Genomic DNA, 21647 nt, shown 5'->3' on the forward strand with positions numbered 1-21647 from the left:
AAAAAGGCCTGGGCTGCGGCCACAATGGGCATGGCCCCCAGGCCGGGTCGCCCCTCCATGACCCCCGACGGGGCCCTGCGCTCCTGGCGGCTCCCTCCCCCGCCGCCCCGCTCCCTCCCGGAAGGCCTCGGGGCAGAGCGGTCCCACCCACTGCGCGCTGAACAGAGCCCGCGTTTCCTCAGAGCTGGAACTCCCGGCTCAGGCGGGGTCTCTTCCCTCCGCCTTCACGGAACTGCCCCGCAGCCCGAGGGGAGGGCGACCTCACTGAGGCTGCCGGCTCTGGAGGTGCCCCGGCGGCCGAAGCCATGACAGTCGCGGGGACGGCGGGCTGGGTAAGTGGGCGCCGACCCTCCGCCTGGTCCGGTGCCCGGGCGGCAGCACAAGACCAGCTTCTGAGGGGCAGGGGTTCGCTGCCACCCGCCGCTGCTGTGCAGAAAGAGCGGCCTCCAGCGTCTGGTCCCCGGGAACTTCGGTCCGTCCTCTCGCCCCTGCCCTCGTCCTGGCTCGTGAGGCCTGTTGGGCGTGAGGAGGGGGTCGGCCTGAGCGTCCTGAGGGGAAACGGGGCAAGGGAGGCTCAGGGTCCGGCTGCAGCGTCAGCGCCCCTCTTCCCGACTGCGGGGAAAGCGGCTGAAAACTCCTCCCGAGGCGCGCAGGCCCCTTATTCAGCCGAGTCCCTCTGCGCTCCTTCCTCCCTGAGCTAAAGTACCGGGGGGAGGGGACAGGGCAGGGAACTGGCGCAGGTAATGGGGAATATCAAAAGGTGATTGTTAACTAAGGAAAACCAGCTCTCCCAAGGTGAGGAATGCGGCGCTTTTCTTTGCCTGGGCTCACTGAATTCCTTCCTTTGATATGCACCTCAGCTCTCTGGGGCCTGCATTCTGTATTTGCATATCCTGAGTGCCTCAGGGCCCGCCGGCTCACATTGGAGGGCTGCAAGTGCTGAAGACTGTGACATCCTTTGTTTACTGATAGGGCAAGAACTATTCCATTTCTCACAGGCTTGAGGGGCAGACAGTGGAAAAAAGTCAGAGAATCTCACTCGGCCTGTACTTTGGTTTACATATAGATAATATTTATACTTAACTGTGCTAATAGAGGTTCTCAAGTCCAATCAACTTGTACTACTGCCCTCTATGTATCAATTTCATCAATATCATAAGATAAATGCCTATAGAATTGACTTAATCCATTTAAATAGGATAAAGATTTTTAAAGGAAGTATAATAGAAATATAACAACAAAACCTTTACCACTAAAGGCTGGGTCTGGAACACCCTAAATAAATGTTCCATTGTTACAATATTGAAAGATGTAGTCAATAGAAATATCAACAAAAATGACAAATAATAAGGGTAGCAGAATGTTGAAATGTTCTATCTTTATCATTAAAGTGGCAGAAAATCATTTATTAGTAGGCACTGGGGGCAGAAGATGCCTGATTTTATATCTGTGTCATATTTGTGCAGTTGTTTCAACAAGTAACTTAAAGACAAAATGGAAAAACAAGGAGGTTTGTGCCTGAGATCATGTTGATGTGAAACCAGGGATGGCCACCTTGTGCCAGGTGAGTTAAGTTTACCTGGCAGGTAGACCGCAGAGCTCCTGGGAAGCAAGGGTTGGAATTTTTCTGCTGGGTGCCCCTTAGGTTCTGTGACTTGACTGACTGTGAGTCATGTTTCGGGAAAGACCTGATCACAGGAAAAGGGTGGGAATAGAGTGATTTGGGGAGCAGCTAACAACATTCATCACAGCTCACGGCCTGAATGAATTTTAAAGAAACAGGAAAACAAATGCTTCTTATGGAATCAGAGAATGTGAGGGCTGGACAATCCCAGAAAAGGAGGAACACCCATCCCATTTTCCAGATGACAAAACAGAGGTCCAGCAAGGTGAAATCACTCACCCAAGTTGCACCCGTCTCTCCTCCCCACTACGTGGTTCATGAAAGCAGGACTCTTCCTGTCTTGATCACTGCTGAACCCCAAAAAGGGCCAGGCATCTAGCAGCTGCTCCAAAAATTTGCGTTGACGGTAGGAACAATGCTATTTCTTTCTTTCTCACTCTTATTCAGGATTGTGCCAAGAACTCCCCAGGTTGCAATGTAATTCGATAAATGTAAATATTAATTGAGTTTTGTTGTGATGAGGACTTAGGCTTTGAAGGTAACAGACTTGGTTCAGATCTTGGTTCTGCCACTCCATAGCTGTTTGGCTTTGGGAAAATTACTAAACCTCTGTGAGATTATTTCCTCCTTTGTAAAGTGGGGATAAATCTATCTGAGCCAGCAGAGCACCTGCATGAGAGATGTGCACTAAATATTGGTCTTTCTCACTCTCCTACGCCATCTCTCTGTTCTTCCCAGAGAAGCTGTACAGAAGGATATAGTACTTTTGTTTAAAATAGTTAACTAATTAATTTGTTTTTGGCTGCGTTGGGTCTTCGTTGCTATGCGCAGGCTTTCTCTAGTTGCGGCAAGCGGGGGCTACTCTTTGTTGCGGTGCGCGGGCTTCTCATTGCGGTGGCTTCTCTTGCTAGCCTTAACCCCAATGCTAGCCTTAACCCTGGCTCTCACAACATGAATTCCTCTTCCCATATCTTATCCACTAATTAATATAAATGTAGGCATATTATTTCTATTAGACACATCACACCTAGCCATTTACTCCATCCTCAGATCTGGATGAACTTCACATTCATAATACACACTCACTGGAGCTCTAGGAACAATAGCACAGACAATCATCTCATATGAAGTAATGTAGCAGTTATTCTATTCTCAGTCTTACTGATAAATAGATCATTTACACTTTCAACAGTAATTATTACACAAGAACACCTATGACTAATTTTCTCCTGACCCCTACCCAGAATTTGATTATCTCCGCAGTAGCAGAAATCCAATGAAGCCCCACTTGATTTAACGGAAGTAGCATCAAAACCTGTATATGTCTTCAATGTAGAAAATGTAGCAGGCCCATTCACCCCGTCCCTCCTAGAGAATATGTCAATTTCCCTATAATAAACATTTCCACAGCAATCTATTTTTAGGAGCATTCGACAGTCCCTAGGTGCCAGAATTATATACAGCCCAAGTCATCATTAAAGCACATCTAACAATCTCCTTTCTATGAATTTGAGCCTCCTACCTACAATTTTGATATGATCAACGCATACATCTCTTATGAAAAGTTTTTTTACGACTAACATTAACCTTATGTATATGAGAGTTTTCACTACTTGTCATCATACCAGGCAACCCACCACAAATTTAAGAAATATGTCTGACAAAAGAGTTTCTTTGATAGAGTAAATCATAGAGGTTTCAATGCTCTTATTCCTGGAATTGAATTCTTCCTAATAATTTTACATTCTCCATGCTACCTACCACATTACACCACATGCTATATAGTAAAGTTCTCTAAGTAAGCTTCAGGCCCATACCCCCAAAATATTTTTGTATATCCTTCCTGTGCTAATAAACTCTCATTGTTTTTACCATCATTCTACTGACCATTTTCTCAGGAAATATAATTGTATAACAAGCTCACACTGGTTAATGGTATCCCCATTCTAATAAAACACATGAACCCATAACCTACAGAAGCATCCAACAAATATTTCCTAAAACAGTCCACCACATCAATACTACTTATAATGGCTATTATCATTAATCTAATATACTCTGGTCAAAGAGCACAATGAATAACAAGAATCTTTAATCCAGCAGCATCCACCCTCATGACAATCGCCCTTGTCACAAAAGTAGGACTTTCCCCATTTCACTTCTGATTGCCTGAAGTCACACGAGGCATCCCATGAACAGCAGACCTGATGCTATCAACATGACAAAATTGCAACCCTATCAGTTTTATACCACATGTCACCATCCATCAACCTAAATATACTATTAATCATAGTGATATTATAAATCATAGCTGGAGGCTGAGGCCGACTTCGCCATACTCACCTGGAAAATATTACACCCTCCTCATCAATTGCCCATATAGGATGAATAACAGCTATTATAATGTATATTCAGATCATAACAATCCTAAACATACTAATTTATATCATAACAACACTATCTTCTTCTTATTTATGCCTAGATCATGTACTACAAGAGTATCATTATCACACACATGAGATAAAACACCTCCCATCACAATCATTTTCCTCACCATTACAGTATCATTAGGACATCGCCCATCACTATCAGGCTTTCTACCCAAATGAATAATTATCCAAGAGATAACACAAACGACAACATCATTCTACCAACACTAATAGCCATCATAGCAGTCCTCAGCATATATTTCTACTTGCAGCTAACATACTCCACATCACTAACTATATTCCCTTCATTAAACAACACAAACACAAAACAATTTGAACATACAAAGAAATAACCTTCCTATCATTACCAATCATAATACCCACACGGTTACTACACACAACACCCATTCTATCGGTGCTGGACTAGGAATTTAGGTTAGTTCAGACCAAGAGCTTTCAAAACCCTAAACAAGTGAAATTTACTTAATTCCTAAAAATAAGGATTGCAAGACTTTATTCTACATCAATTAAATGTAAAGCAAACACTGTATTGAAGCCAAATCTTTACGAGATTGATGAGTTTTAACCCCAGGAAACTTTAGTTAAGAGGCAAATCCTCTAGTCAACTGGCTTCAGTCTACTTCTCCTTCATTTGAGAAAGAAAAAAAGAAAAAAAAAAAAAACGGCAGGATAATCACTGGCAGAATTGAAGCTGCTTCTCTGAAGTTAGAATTGAATGTGTTGATTCACCACAGGGTTTGCCAGAAAGAGGGCTCAAACTCTGTCTTTAGATTTACAGTCTAATGCTAACTCAGTCATTTTACCTCTGTTCATACACTGCTGATTATTTTCAACAAATCACAAAGATATCGGCATTTTATATTTACTATTTGGTGCTTGAGCTGGAGTAGCAGGCAGCACCTTAATTATATTAATCCAGGCTGAGCTATGCTGACCTGGACCGCTACTTGGAGATGCCCAAATCTGAAAGGTTGTCATAACAGTCCCTGCACTTGTAATAGTTTTCTTTATAGCTGTACCCGTTATGATTGCAGGCTTTGAAAACTGACCTGGGCCACTAATAACTCGGACACCTGAAGTAGCATTTCCCCCAATAAATCATTTAAACTTTTGACTACTTCCCCCATCATTCTTACTCCTACTCATATCACCAATAGTAGAAGCTGGTTCTGGTACCAGTGGGACCGTGTATTCAGCTCTAGCCTGCAATCTGGCTCATGCAGGAGACTCTGTCGACCTAACTGTTTTCTCCTTACATTTAGCAGGTGTCTCCTCAATTCTTGCTATTATTACTTTTATTACTATAGTCTTTTTTTTTTTTTTACTATAGTCTTTAATACAAAACCAGCAGTCATATCCCAATGACAAACATCATTATTTGTTTAATCTTCCCCAACTATAGCCATATTACTATAATTACCAATCTCAGTCCAAGCAGCCAGAATTGCCATGCTGTTAAGAGATAGATATCTAAACATTACTTTCTTTGAACCTGCAGGAGGAGACCGAATCCTATACCAACACCTCTTTTGATACTTTGCTCACCCTGAAGTCTGTATTCATGGCCTAACAGGGTTTGTTATAAACTCACATATCATTACATACTATTTAGGACAAAAATTGCCTTTCAGCTATCTGGGAATAGTATGAGTCATGTCCACTGGTTTTTTAGGAGTTCTCTTGTGGGCCCATCATATGTTTACCATAGGGATAGCTGTGGACTCAGGAGCATACTTTGCATCAGCTACCGTAATTACTTCTATCCCTACAGGAGTAAAAGTATCTAGCTGATTAGCAACTCTTTATTTAATTTTTCTTTTTCTTCTCTTTTTTTTTTTTGGCTGAGTTGGGTCTTGCTTGCTGCGCATGGGCTTTCTCTGGTTGCGGTGAGCGGCAGCTACTCTTCGTTGCGGTGTGCGGCCCTTTCATTGCAGTGGCTTCTCTTGTTGCAGAGCACGGCCTCTAGGCGCGTGGGCTTCAGTAGTTGTGGCTTGTGGGCTCTAGAGGGCAGGCTCAGTAGTTGTGGCACACGGGCTTTTTGCTCCGCGGCATGTGGAATCTTCCCAGACAAGGGCTCGAACCCGTGTCCCCTGCATTAGCAGGCGAATTCTTAACCACTGCGTCACCAGGGAAGTCCCTGGTTAGCAACTGTTCACGGAGGGAATACTATATGACCTCCCACTATATTATGAGTTTTAGGCTTTAGGTTTTCTTTTTACAGTAGGTGGTTTGACAGGAATCATCTTAGCCAACTCATCCCCAGACATTGTCCTCCAGGATACATACTATGTAGTAGCACACTTCCATGACCTAATGTCCATGGCAGCAGTCTTCACTATTATAGGAGGCTTCCTACACTGATTCCCACTATTCTCAGGTTATACAGTTAACTCAGCATGAGCAAAAATTCACTTCACAAGTATATTTGTAGTAGTAAATATGACTTCCTGCAGCACTTTCGTGGCCTCTCAGGGATGTCACTACGTTAGTCTGAGTACCCTGAGGCACACACAACATGAAATATTTTGTCTTTAGGCTCATTCATCTCAGTAGCAGCAGTAATGCTAATAATCTTCATACTTTGAAAAGCATTTGTGTCTAAACAAGAAGTCTTAGCAGTGGAAATTGCTACTCCTAACCTAGAATGGTTACACGGATGTCCTCCACCATATCCTACGTTTCAAGATCCTACCTATGTAAATGTAAAATAAGGAAGGACTCAAGTCCTTTTCAACCAGTTTCAAGCCAACACCATAACAATTATGTCTTCCTCAATAAATGAGATAAAAGTAAAAAGTGATGTAGCTTTGTCAAAGTTAAATGATAGGCTAAAATCCTGTATATCACTAAGGCATATCAATTTCATCTAGGCTCTCAAGATACAACATCACCGATTATGGAAGAACTTTTACATTTTCTTCGTCACACATTAATAGTGATTTTTAAAATAAGTTCTCTAGTCCTCTATATCATTTCACTAATATTGACATCTAAACTCATATGCATACAATAGATGCACAGGTAGAGAAAATGTGAACAATTTACTAGCTATTATTGTAATCTTAATTGCCCTATCATCATTGTGAATCCTTTACATGATACATGAAATCAATAACTCTTCCCAAACCATAAAAAACTATGGGTCAGTAATGATACTGAAGCTACAAATCCACAGATTACGAAGATTTAAATGTTGACTCCTCTGTAATCCCCACATCAGAGCTAAAACCAGGAGCATAATGACTAATAGAAGTCAACAACCGAGTAGTTAGGGATAGTCATTGAATATTAGTTTCATCTGAAATTGTTGTACACTCCGGAGTTGTTCCTTCTCAGGCCTAAAAGGAGCTGCTATCCCAGGACGCCTAACTTAAAGAATCCTAATATCAACAGGACCAGGCCTATGTTGTGGACAAGAGAGCTCGTTTTCCTGAGTTCAAAGACAGGACAGAGGGATATGGCTGAGATATGGGGTGAATCTGCAGCCCATGGGGATGCACTCTCCAAGCTCCAGTATAGGAATGGGGCCTCTAGGGTCCCAGGCCACCCACCACGCCCTCTGGAGCAGGATCTGGGCAACATTCCCTGTCAGTGATGAGGCAGCCCTAGCACTTGTCACGCCCCGATGTCGTGTCCTATGTGGGCCCCATGCTCTTGGCACCACACCCCACACTCTGCAGGTCCATGCTACAGGGTCCTTCATGCCTCAGGAGTAGAGACCACACAGCAAGCAGTTCCCTCCCCAACCAGCAGGAGGAGGGGAGGAGAGCAGGGGCACCAGGGGACTCTCACTCAGACAACAACACCCCAGCGGTGCCAGCGGGGACAGTGATGATGCAGATGAGGCACAGACCAAGAGATGGGACCAGAGGACCCAAAAGGCAGCTGGTCAGGTCCTGGCTCACCTGCACCCCGGACACCTTTGTCCCGCATACACCCCCTTCCTCATACACCCTCTCCTTAAATGCAGATTCTTCAGATGCGAACAGGCAGAGCTTCAGACTGAAAGTCAGCTCTTCCAAAATGACCCGTCAGCAAACACTGCAGGATTCCACTCCAGTGGGTGCCCTGGAATCGACAACTCAGGGACTGAAGTGGATGTCGGTGCCAGGGGCAGTGGGAGGGAATGGGGAATGAGACTTTCATGGTTGTGGAATTTTGGTTTTGCAAGATGAATAGTTCTAGGGATGGTGGTGATGGCTCCACGAGAAAGTGAATCTATCTGATGCCTCAGAAACGTGCACTTAAAATGGTGATGATGGTAAAGGGTATGTGACGTGTGTTTTATTTCACTTAAAATAAATTCTTAAAATAATGTCTTGTTAACTGAGATTCCATTTCGACTCCCCTTCATCACAAATGTCGGAGGCCCAGACACAGTCCCCTACCTTAGGGGCCATCACGGTACCCTCACAGAGCATGTGGGAGACCATTCTTTGGGGGGCCTAGTCTGTGCTCACCTGACCTCTGTCCAGGGGGACCCAGGCAGTGGTGACCCCCATAGATTAGACATATGATATGCTATAGTATTAGTATGATACCACCAAGTGTTGTCACTCACCGGAACACAGAGCAGCAACCCACTCAAACATGCCTGACCTCATATGATTTTGACAAGATGAAGAGAAGAAAAGGAACCACAGGTTAATCAGGACAACACCCTTAATGCAGAGGTTGGAAATCTCAAAGGGGACAGGACACACTGCAGGCAAAGAGCGCATATGCGGTCTCACCATCCATGTGATCCTGACTCATGCAGGTATGGTGAGACCCACACAGTCCCCTCACCCTATACCTGGGGTCACACATCCACACTCACCAGGGTGACCCACCTCCCCAGACCCCTCCACCTGGGTCACATGTCCACAGTCCCAGGGTGACCTCACCTCCCCAGACCCTGCACCTGGGGTCACACGTCCCCTTGGTCAGGACACCATGGCTCTGCAGGGGGCTCCCCCAATGTGGAAACAAGCTGGGTCCCTGGGACCTCCTGGGATGGGAAAAAGTGTCAGGTGGGTCTCCTTTCCCCACACTTGTCCCAGAGGAGTCCTCCTCTTCTCACTTTGGTTCTGTGTGATTTTAACTGTTTTTACAGCTTTCATACTAGAGTTGAACACACGACACTGGTGCTGGCATGCTCAGTCCTTTCTCGCCTCACTTACATGTTGAGGAAATGCACAGGACAGCAGGGCTGAAAGCCGAGGGGCAGCTCTGGACTCTGCTGAGTAGGGACGGTAGACTGGAGGGAGAGCTCAGCAGCAGCCTCAGCTGTCACCCATCGGCCTTTTGCCCGATCTGCGTGCCCTGCAATCAATTCATCAGCTAAACCTGCTTCCCTATGCACCATGCACGTGCTGGTAAATTGGAATTATTGCCAGGTAGTCCTCCTGAGGATTCTCCATGAGCCCCAGGGAAGGTGAACCTTGCAGGGATTAAGACTAAGGCCCCGACCATAGCACTGACCCTTGGGAGGACCAGGTCACCACACTCAGAAGAGAGGCTGTTACGTAGACAAGCCCACCTCAGCTCCAGACCCCAGACATCTAAGCACAGACATTCAGATGCAGGCACGGAGCTTCCCAGTACTGAGGCCAGGCCGGGTCTCTACCCAGGTCCCCATAGTCCTAGCGTACACAGAACATGGTCAGTTCTAAATCTTCTTATTATAGACAACACATGGTCAGCTCTAAACATAATCAGTAGACAGGACATGCAGAGGTCTAAATCTACCATGTAGACACAACTTGATCATGTTTAAACTAGCTTAGGGCTGATCTCATAGGGGGTACAGATCACACACATGGGTCTCTCATCTTTGGACACCCACATCAGGAAACTGAACAAAATCTTTGTCATTAAACATTTCAACAGGCAAAACAGAAATGTTCCCAATTTCTCTGGCCACCTGATGGTCAGGATCCACGGGCGAGCCACGAACTTCTTAGAGTGCAGCCCAGTCTGCTGCCAGGACACACAAGAAGTGGCCTGATTCCAGCCTCCCAGGCTTCCAGAAGGAGGCGGCCACACTGGAAGCCAGGTCAGGAGAGTCCTGCATGGTCCGGGCCGGGAGATCCGGTCTGTCCATTTGGCTGGCCGATTCCGGGCGGGGCGCTCAGGGCCTCTGAGAGCCCTGCACTCAGGTCCTGCTTCCCTGCAGCGTGTGCCTGTGCGTGTGCGTGTGTTTGTCTGTGTGTGTAGAGTGGGCGGTGGCTGACGGCTCCCATGGTTCCCAACCCGGGCACCGCGCTGTCTTCGAGGGGAGGCACGGGGAGAGGTAGGGGCACAGAAGCCGTTGGAGAGGAGAACCCACCGCGGAACTCCTTGCACACTGGCTCGCCCCACCCGGAGACCCGCCTGCCCATCGTGGGCCGCATGTCGCTCCCCAGTCCCCCACCCCCGAGGGCAGGGTGCCTGCTCTTTCAACAGCACAGGGTCTCACATGAAGGAGACCCAGTGGGGACTGTCAGCCCCCGACTCCTGATGCTGTGTTTGGGGAGAATGAACCCACTTGACTGGGCGATGGGACCCTGTGAGGAAAGAGGTGGCGGCCCGATCCAAGTCGGGGCCTGGCTGAGATATGAGAAAACAGGAGCCAAGAGCAAGGCCTGGAGGCCAGGCCAACAGGAGGGACACCCCCAGCCTTGGTCGGGCTCTCCAACGGTGATATTGTTGCTTTAGGGGACCTGGGACAGGTGACTGAATGTAATGGGAGTCTAAACTGGACCCTGAATGGGGCTTAAAGAAGGTGTGAAGGATGTTACTGAGACAGTGACAGTCATTGGAATACAAACTCTGTGTCAGGATATCCTGCTCCATCCATTTAAATCCCTGAGACCTGTGACCTTTACGTGGCTACGCAGGATTGTTAGAGCAGCTGCGTGCGGATATACCTGGGGCACAATTCAGTCTGCAGCCAACTTGCAAGTGGTTCCAGCAAACACACAGGTGTGCGCACAGGCAGGCACAGCACACACACAAACATATGCACGTGCACAGCACAAATATATTCACACACTAGCATGTGAACACACATGCACCGATATGCCCATGCACACACTAATGTGTGCAAGTGCACATACCTATGCACATGCACAGCATATGTATGCAAACAGGCACATGCACACGCATAGCACACACTCAGGGAATAAAGTGAATCCGTAAAGCATTAATTCCTGAACACAAGTGAAGCTGACATGTATTTTCCCCTTTTCTTAGCCTTGATGTTTTCCACAACAAAAAGTTTAAGAAAAATGATAACGGCAAATGACCTTTGATTCATAGGACTTTCTGATTTTATTCCACAAATATTATGACAGTAGAAATGAATGTAGATATTACATGTGTCCACTAATGGATGAATGGAGAAGAAAAACACGGTCCATCAATACAAGGGAATGCTATTCAGCCTAAAAAGGAAGTCAGTTCTGACACAGGATGCAGCAGGGATGAACCTTGAGGGCATTATGCTCAGTGATGTAAGCTAGACACAAAAAAACAAACAGTGCTTGATCCACTCATACAAGGCCCCTAGAGCAGTCGGAAATATAGAGACATAAAGTAGGATGTTGAGGGCCAGAGGCTGAGGGAGGTACAATGGCGAGTGAGTGTTTAATGGGGACTGTTTCAATTTTGCAAGATGAAAAAGTTCTGGAGGATGATGGTGGTCAGGTTTGCACAACAGTGTGAATTACTTCCTGACCCTGAAATGTGCATTTAAAAATGGTTAAGATAATACATTTTATGTTATGTGTACCAGACCACAATTTTTAAAACTTTTCAAAAAACAACAGGAAATAGTCCATGAATACCACAAAATGTACAACTTCACTAACAACAGAGGGATTAAAGCCATAAGCAAAATACTGTGCATACACCTACCAGAATGGCAGACATGAAAGACATAGTATCAAATATCAGCAGGATGTGGAGCAATGGAAAGCCTGGTATGCAACGGGGGGATGCAACCACTTCTGAAGCAATCGGGCCACAGATAGCGAAGTCCGTGCACAGAGACCCACAGTGCTCCTCCCAGTTGAACACAAACCCACCAGCCCTGCACCATGACACACGGACATGGACTTGCAGCCACAGGAGCCAAACCTGAAGGAACCTGAAGGCCATCACAGACGGATGCAGAAATGAACCATGCACGCTCCTATGAAGGAATATTCCACAGCAATGGAGTACATTTTGTTTAAAGGTAGTAAAACTATAAAAATTATTTTTTAAAGAAAACTATATTTACAAGATGAAAGAATCTATAATTCTGGCACCTAGGGATTGTCGAATGCTCCTAAAAATAGATTGCTGTGGAAATGTTTATTATAGGGAAATTGATATATTCTCTAGGAAGGACGGGGTGAATGGGCCTGCTACATTTTCTACATTGAAGACATGCACAGGTTTTGATTCTACGTCTGTTAAATCAAGTGGGACTTCACTGGATTTCTGCTACTGTGGAGATAATCAAATTCTGGGTAGGGGTCAGGAGAAAATTAGTCATAGGTGTTCTTGTGTAATAATTACTGTTGAAAGTGTAAATGATCCATTTACCAGTAAGACTGAGAATAGTATAACTGCTACATTACTTCATATGAGATGATCGTCTGTGCTATTGTTCCTGGAGCTCCAGTGAGTGAGTATTTTGAATGTGAAGTTCATCCAGATCTGAGGATGGACTAAATGGCTAAGTGTGATATGGCTAATAGAAATAATATGCCTACATTTATACTAATTACTGGATGAGATATGGGAAGAGGAATTCATGTTGTGAGAGCCAGGGTTAAGGCTAGCATTGGGGCAATAATATATAAATTGATGATGTTGATGGACATAGTGGTTCTTTAATAAGTAATTTGAATGCCTCAGCAATGGGTTGTAATCATCCATGGGGGCTGATGATTTTTGGTCCTTTCTGGATTTGTATATAGCCTAGGATTTTCCATTTAGTTAATATGAGGAATGCTATGGTGAATTAAATTGGGTAATTTGTGAAAGAATGTTGATTATAAACATATTCTTAGGAAGAGGACTTGAACCAGTGCAGAAAAAGTTTCATTTTTACATAATTACTGGGCTCTGCCAGCGTAACGAACCCTGTTCTACAGTAGGGTATGTATAAATTAACTGAATGTAGATTATATCATCATTTAGTTTGAAGACATTTTGTAAAGGAAGCCGTATTGCTCTTGTCCTTTCATACTGGAAGAAATCTGCTATAGACAGAAACCAACCAGGATGACTCCAGTCTGAAGTCAGGTCACGTGAGACTTTAATCGTTGAACAAACAGACAATTAATAGCAGTTATACCGTTGAAATGTCGTGATCCAGCATCAAGGTCATAAACCATATTGCCCATATGAACTCCAGAATACAATTACACTGTTATCCCTAGTAAAACTTGTTTTACTGACCAGTGTTTTAGAAGAACAGGTGATAAAGCATTTTGACTAGCTGGCCTAAATTTTAATCACTCAGAAGTGGTTTTATTCTCCAAAAAATAAATGGCACACGGGATCAAGACACACCGGCTTCAGTAGTTGTGGCGTGCAGACTCAGTAGTTGTGGCCCACTGGCTTAGTTGTTCCGTGGCACGTGAGATCTTCCCGGACCGGGGATCGAACCGGGTCCCCTGCATTGGCAGGCGAATTCTTAATCACTGCATCACCGGGCAAGTCCCAGATTCACAGTCTCACTTTTAATATACCTTAAGCCCAAAGAATCCATGGAAAATTGTTAGAGAAAATAAGGCAATAAATATTGTAAGGACTATAACAGAAGCCTATAGTACACAGTTCATATAGACACATCCCAAGCAGTTACAAAGTATATTAAAAGGGAGGCTGCAATTTTAAAAGAATAAGAAAAATTATACCCACAAACTCCCAATCTTTCCTGAAACGTTGCAATCTGAAACCCTATTGTAGGAAGCAGAAGATTCCAGGAGACATTCTACAAATGAAGGACTCCAAACCCTGTGGTTGGATAAGGAATTCTGGAAGGAAGGTATCCTCACCCAAGGAGAGCAGGTTCCTATACTTCTCTAACATCACATCCCTGTACAATTCCCATTGATCTTGGTCCACGCATTCTCACTCCTCTTGACAGAAATCTATGGCCACATCCTGGAATGTCAGCAGTCCCTGAAATTAAACGTACACATGCCATGTGGCCACGGGAAGAGTTCATAATATGACCCAAGAAGAAAACAGCAAGTGAAGAGAAGGTTTTAATTTAGAAGAGTGTCTTCAATTATCCACTAATACATATATATATATATATATATATATATATATATATATATATATATAATTATTTTTTTACAAAGTAACTTTCTCTACCTTATTTCTAACTACAAGAAAAGAGTATGGCATGTGATCCACAAAACCAGTATAGAGACTATACTTGTCTGGCAAAGAAATGATAAAATGATGGTTTCAACACAGGCATGTGCATTTTTGAGTGTTTTATTTATATCAAACTGGATAAAATGTGTGTATTTCTCATAGAGAAAAGACCTGTCGAGGTAGAAATGTACCTTTCAACTATTCATGGGTACACGAGTACACTGGGGAGATTGTCAAAGTGCAGATTGTGATTCAGTAGGTCCGGTGGGCCTGAGTTCTATTTTTTTAACAAGCTCATTTTTAACTAGTGATGCCACAGTCTCTGATTCATTGACCACAACTGTGAATATCAGAGACATAATTAGAAAGGTAAAAATTCATATTTAATTTTGAACTTAAAGTGTTTTATGGATTTTACACCTTTAATAGAATAGTGAGCACAGCAGCAACAGTCATTTGTGAGTATTTACTATAGACTGAGTATCTTTCTAATTTTTTTGTGTAGGATTCCAGGAAAAAGGCCTGGGCTGCGGCCACAATGGGCATGGCCCCCAGGCCGGGTCGCCCCTCCAGGACCCCCGACGGGGCCCTGCGCTCCTGGCGGCTCCCTCCCCCGCCGCCCCGCTCCCTCCCGGAAGGCCTCGGGGCAGAGCGGTCCCACCCACAGCGCGCTGAACAGAGCCCGCGTTTCCTCAGAGCTGGAACTCCCGGCTCAGGCGGGGTCTCTTCCCTCCGCCTTCACGGAACTGCCCCAGAGCCCGAGGGGCGGGCGACCTCACTGAGGCTGCCGGCTCTGGAGGTGCCCTGGCGGCCGAAGCCATGACAGTCGCGGGGACGGCGGGCCGGGTAAGTGGGCGCCGACCCTCCGCCTGGTCCGGTGCCCGGGCGGCAGCACAAGACCAGCTTCTGAGGGGCAGGGGTTCGCTGCCACCCGCCGCTGCTGTGCAGAAAGAGCGGCCTCCAGCGTCTGGTCCCCGGGAACTTCGGTCCGTCCTCTCGCCCCTGCCCTCGGCCTGGCTCACGAGGCCTGTTGGGCGTGAGGAGGGGGTCGGCCTGAGCGTCCTGAGGGGAAACGGGGCAAGGGAGGCTCAGGGTCCGGCTGCAGCGTCAACGCCCCTCCTCCTGACTGTGGGGAAAGCGGCTGAAAACTCCTCCCGAGGCGCGCAGGCCCCTTATTCAGCCGAGTCCCTCTGCGCTCCTTCCTCCCTGAGCTAAAGTACCGGGGGGTGGGGACAGGGCAGGGGACTGGCGCAGGTAATGGGGAATATCAAAAGGTGATTGTTAACTAAGGAAAACCAGCTCTCCCAAGGTGAGGAATGCGGCGCTTTTCTTTGCCTGGGCTCACTGAATTCCTTCCTTTGATATGCACCTCAGCTCTCTGGGGCCTGCATTCTGTATTTGCATATCCTGAGTGCCTCAGGGCCCGCTGGCTCACATTGGAGGGATGCAAGTGCTGAAGACTGTGACATCCTTTGTTTACTGATAGGGCAAGAACTATTCCATTTCTCACAGGCTTGAGAGGCAGACAGTGGAAAAAAGTCAGAGAATCTCACTTGGCCTGTACTTTGGTTTACATATAGATAATATTTATACTTAACTGTGCTAATAGAGGTTCTCAAGTCCAATCAACTTGTACTACTGCCCTCTATGTATCAATTTCATCAATATCATAAGATAAATGCCTATAGAATTGACTTAATCCATTTAAATAAGATAAAGATTTTTAAAGGAAACATAATAGAAATATAACAACAAAACCTTTACCACTAAAGGCTGGGTCTGGAACACCCTAAATAAATGTTCCATTGTTAAAATATTGAAAGATGTAGTCAATAGAAATATCAACAAAAATGACAAATAATAAGGGTAGCAGAATGTTGAAATGTTCTATCTTTATCATTAAAGTGGCAGAAAATCATTTATTAGTAGGCACTGGGGGCAGAAGATGCCTGATTTTATATCTGTGTCATATTTGTGCAGTTGTTTCAACAAGTAACTTAAAGACAAAATGGAAAAACAAGGAGGTTTGTGCCTGAGATCATGTTGATGTGAAACCAGGGATGGCCACCTTGTGCCAGGTGAGTTAAGTTTACCTGGCAGGTAGACCGCAGAGCTCCTGGGAAGCAAGGGTTGGAATTTTTCTGCTGGGTGCCCCTTAGGTTCTGTGACTTGACTGACTGTGAGTCATGTTTTGGGAAAGACCTGATCACAGGAAAAGGGTGGGAATAGAGTGATTTGGGGAGCAGCTAACAACATTCATCACAGCTCACGGCCTGAATGAATTTTAAAGAAACAGGAAAACAAATGCTTCTTATGGAATCAGAGAATGTGAGGGCTGGACAATCCCAGAAAAGGAGGAACACCCATCCCATTTTCCAGATGACAAAACAGAGGTCCAGCAAGGTGAAATCACTCACCCAAGTTGCACCCGTCTCTCCTCCCCACTACGTGGTTCATGAAAGCAGGACTCTTCCTGTCTTGATCACTGCTGAACCCCAAAAAGGGCCAGGCATCTAGCAGCTGCTCCAAAAATTTGCGTTGACGGTAGGAACAATGCTATTTCTTTCTTTCTCACTCTTATTCAGGATTGTGCCAAGAACTCCCCAGGTTGCAATGTAGTTCGATAAATGTAAATATTAATTGAGTTTTGTTGTGATGAGGACTTAGGCTTTGAAGGTAACAGACTTGTTTCAGATCTTGGTTCTGCCACTCCATAGCTGTTTGGCTTTGGGAAAATTACTAAACCTCTGTGAGATTATTTCCTCCTTTGTAAGGTTGGGATAAATCTATCTGAGCCAGCAGAGCACCTGCATGAGAGATGTGCACTAAATATTGGTCTTTCTCACTCTCCTACGCCATCTCTCTGTTCTTCCCAGAGAAGCAGTAAAGAAGGAAATAGTACTTTTTTTTAAAATAGTTAACTAATTAATTAATTAAATTGTTTTTGGCTGCGTTGGGTCTTCGTTGCTATGCGCAGGCTTTCTCTAGTTGTGGCAAGCGGGGGCTACTCTTTGTTTCGTTGCGCGGGGTTCTCATTGCGGTGGCTTCTCTTGCTGCGCTTTTTGTGGAGCACCGGTTCTAGGCGCGCGGGTTTCAGTAGTTGTGGTCTGCAGGCTCAGTAGTTTTGGACCATGGGCTTAGCTGCTGCGCGGCATGTGGGATCTTCCCTGACCAGGGCTCGAACCCCTGTCCTTTGCCTTGGCAGGCAGATTCTTAACCACTGCACCACCAGGGAATTCCGATATAGTACTTTTTGAAGAGGGGTTTGAATTTATTTGAGATTGTGTACATTTTTCTTGTAGAAAAGATTATTCCACTATAGAAACATAAACACGCAAAACCACTCCAAATGCAGTATTTTATTGTTTAGATATTATCAGTCACATTTTTTTTTAAATAGGTATTTGTCTCTTTGGTTTTTTTTTTTTTTAAAGAAATTCACGTTCTTTTATTTATTTATTTATGACTGTGTTGAGTCTTCGTTTCTGTGCGAGGGCTTTCTCTAGTTGCGGCAAGTGGGGACCACTCTTCATCGCGGTGCGCGGGCCTCTCACCATCGCGGCCTCTCTTGTTGCGGAGCACGGGCTCCAGACGCGCAGGCTCAGTAATTGTGGCTCACGGGCCCAGTTGCTCCGTGGCATGTGGGATCTTCCCAGACCAGGGCTCGAACCCGTGTCCCCTGCATTGGCAGGCAGATTCTCAACCACTGCACCACCGGGGAAGCCCCTATCAGTCACATTTTATAAGTAATTGGGCAAATGCCAAAGCACTAGGTACTGGGGCGTAAGAAGACTCAAATCTGGGATGACCCCACCCCAATTTCAAGAGCAGGGTGTGCTTTTCAAATTCATGTTTCATCTGGTCTTTGTTTCTCATCCATCCTCTGTGTCTGCCTTTCTCAAGAAGGCTCAGATCCTCGGCTTTCACAACCTCCCGGCTGGCTGTGCCCCAGCTCCCGGCCTGGAACCTCTGCGTGCCTGAGTGTGCCTGCTCCCCCTGTGCATCACCAGCTTTGCCAGGTAGCTGCTGTATCATGCACTGCTTGCTGTACCCAGAGTACCTGGACCCTTCTGGTACATGAAGTGCACCCTCCTCACCATGTGTGCAGCCCATCCCCTTACCTTATATCCTGCCTCTAAGCCAGGCTTGGGGGTGACTACAGTGTGCATTCAGCTGGGTGAGGTGCTGGGATCAAAGTGAAGTTCCCAACTTTTGAAGTGGCAGGCTTGAGGGGCACACAGTGATTTAAAGTCGGGTCACCTGACTTAAAGGGGGGACTGATTGATTTAAAGCCAAGGCAGCTGACTTAAAGCCTGCGTACCTCAGCTGCAGGACGAGACCAACTTTGGCAGTGCACGGGTTCGCTCCAAGCCAGCACTGCTGTTCAGGAAGAGATTCCAGTAGCGCCTTAGTGCAGGGGGACTTGGTCCGTTGTCTTGCCCCTGCCCTCAGAGGGGGCCACCTGCTCTTCTGGAGAATCAGGGAGGGGGAAGTGCAGAGTCCCGGCTGGAGTTGCGGCACCGCTTGTCTGATGGCAGGGAAAGGGGGACAGGGCTGTGTGGTGTCCTGGGGCTGGACTCAGCAGGTCGACTCAGCCTCTCAGCCTCCTAACCTCCCCCCCCACACACTCCACAAGAGTTTCCAATAATATGTAATTGCGCCTTAGGTTCTCGGTCTTCAAACTCATCCCCAGGCTCCCAGGTCCCTTGATTCAGCCAATTCCTCTGTGCTCTTTCTTCTATTAGATACAGTCCCAGAGGGAGGGGCTGGGGGATGGGACTGGAGGGATGCCGGCAGCACTGGCCTCAGCTGACTAAAGAGATCCGGAGCCTGCGCTATCACACATGTGCGAGGACCCTTAAGGCGGAATCGAGGGGGCCCGTTAGAGGCAGTCCTTGCTGCCTCAAGTGAGTATGGATCACCGTCGGGTGGGGAGCACGCTGACCCCTGAGAAGTACTGTTAGGAGGATGTGTTCCTCCCTCGGCTTCAAGGACGTGGGTGGGCTTCAGGGCTCCAGTTCCCCTCCAGGCCTCCAGGTCCGACTGCACCGCAGCGGCCTTGCAGACCCGCCTTCCTGTCCCAGAACTTGCCAGGCTCCAGGAAGAATCCAGACAGCAGAGATGGTGCCTGAGGGCTCCAGCTTGAAAAGTGCTGTCCCTGGGGACCCAACAGTGGAGGGAGGAAGGGTGAAGGGAGTGGGGGGGTGGGGTCGGGAGGGGTGGCTGCCCTGGGAGACGTTGAGAGAGAAATATCGCCCCCCACACCCCCTGCCCCTGCAACTGACCCATTGATGCCATAGTATCTCAGGGCCTTTTAGTCAGAGATGCCTCTGCTTCTTTACTCCTGTGTTCAAAACTATGCAAAACCAACTCTTCATCCTCTTGCTGCCTTGCCCGGACTTTTAAAGCACTGTTCTTTTGAAGCACTCGTTCCCTAAACTGCAGTTTGGAGCTGTCCCAGCTATTTAAAAGTGTTCTCCTTAAACTGAGACTAAATCCTACTCTTTTGGAAAAACGGCCTTCACTTCACTGGAGATCGTCTTTTCTGCCCATTCCTTCCTTCTACTGCCCTCTTAAGAACCCCTTTGCTCAAAGAGCTTGGTGATTTATTTTTTGCTTGATGTCAAAGAGAAACCTTCCCCATGTACCCCAAAAAGCTTTCCTGGAACATAGGTGTTTCACAACCATGACAGTGTTTTGCAGTTAGTATACACTGGGTAGAGTGCCTAGCAATCCCTCCAAGAGCCAGAGGTGAGCAGACCTTTACTTATTTGATTGGATGCCCTTCAAGTTTAGGAAGGTCCCATTCTTATGACCCAGCAGGTAAGACAGAGCCCTGGATGGCTGTGGCTGTGATTAGATAACTTCTGATGATTTTATTTCCCTTACTGAGCTGCTGCTTCTAGGTTAAATTCGTTTTATTATCTGTCCATTTTTAAAGAAAGGCTGACAAAGTCACTGTAATAGGTCAGGAGTCTGAACTCAGGGTTGGTCAAAGGTACTCACAGGGAGGAAGGTGGATAAAAATAGGTGGGTAAAATAGGAGGGTTGGCAAGTACAGCCAGGACACCCGTGTTCATCATGCATACTAATAAAGACCAGAATCTCCTCATTTATCTCTGGTGGGAAGTGCTGATGGTTTCACAGGATCAAACTCAAATCATATTCAAACTAGGGGATTTCCCTGAGCATGAAAGGAAGTATCCGTCCCTAGCAGGAGTCGCTGCCGAGGAATAAAGACGTAGATGTAGAGAACGGACCTGAGGACACAGGGAGGGGGAAGGGTATGCTGGGATGAAGTGAGAGAGTAGCATGGACATATATACACTACCAAAGGTGAAATAGATAGCTATTGGGAAGCAGCTGCATATAGCACAGGGAGATCAGCTCAGTGCTTTGTGACCACCTAGAGGGGTGGGATAGGGAAGGTGGGAGGGAGACACAAGAGGGAGAGGATATGGGGATATATGTATACGAATAGTTGATTCACTTTGTTATACAGCAGAAGCTAACACAACAAGGTAAAGCAATTATACTCCAATAAAGATGTTAACAACAACAACAACAACAACAAAACCCCAAAATCTAAGTCAATCAAGCCAACGGAGACAATGTATGTGTTTACAATTCAAGAAATCCACAAGGGAATCCTTTATTCTGTAGGCAATGAATGGTCCATTCGAAAAGGAAAAAAAACTTTCTAAAATGTTGTCTTTCCATTTATTGTTCAGAACATCATTTTTATACCTCTGCATTTCTTACTATTCAAAGCCAAGTCACGTGAGTCACAGGGAAGCAGCTGATGGATTTAAAGTTGGGTCACTTGATTTAAAAACCAGTGGCAGTTGATTGATTTAAATCCCGGTCATATGACATGAGGAGGGGGTGCTAAAAACTGCTTTTTCATCTCTGGCTCAGAATATCATATTTACCTTGGTTTTTCTTATGATTTAGAAAACTTGAGCTGTCTCTCCTTGGAATCATCAGGAGAAAAATACAGTATTTCAGGTTCATTCTTGAAACCAACTTCTCACGGTTAAGGTGTATTGGCTACAAGATCTTCCTTCTTCAAGAGATTCCAAACCTCTGTAAGACACTTCATTGTAATTGGAGAAAAAAGAAGAATGAATTCAGGCCAGCAGCTGCAGGAGGCCAAGGCAGCCCCCAGGACTAGGGAAGGAGGAGGAGGAAGGGCTGAGAGGAAGGCCATTAGAGCAGACAACCTC

The 21647-nt window shown here is 46.0% G+C and overlaps 1 long non-coding RNA gene across 1 annotated transcript; it reads left to right on the top strand.

Annotated features, from left to right (window-relative positions):
• The first annotated feature begins 253 nt into the window (after positions 1 to 253).
• LOC309653713 lies at positions 254 to 5636 on the top strand. Its single transcript, XR_014259406.1, has 3 exons — positions 254 to 332; positions 1467 to 1564; positions 5573 to 5636. It is a non-coding gene; the product is annotated as an uncharacterized lncRNA (long non-coding RNA).
• The last annotated feature ends 16011 nt before the right edge of the window (positions 5637 to 21647 follow it).

The sequence above is a fragment of the Balaenoptera physalus genome (genome assembly GCF_965194825.1).
Source record: "Balaenoptera physalus genome assembly, contig: HAP1_SCAFFOLD_1002, whole genome shotgun sequence".
NCBI classification, from domain to species: Eukaryota; Metazoa; Chordata; class Mammalia; order Artiodactyla; family Balaenopteridae; genus Balaenoptera; species Balaenoptera physalus.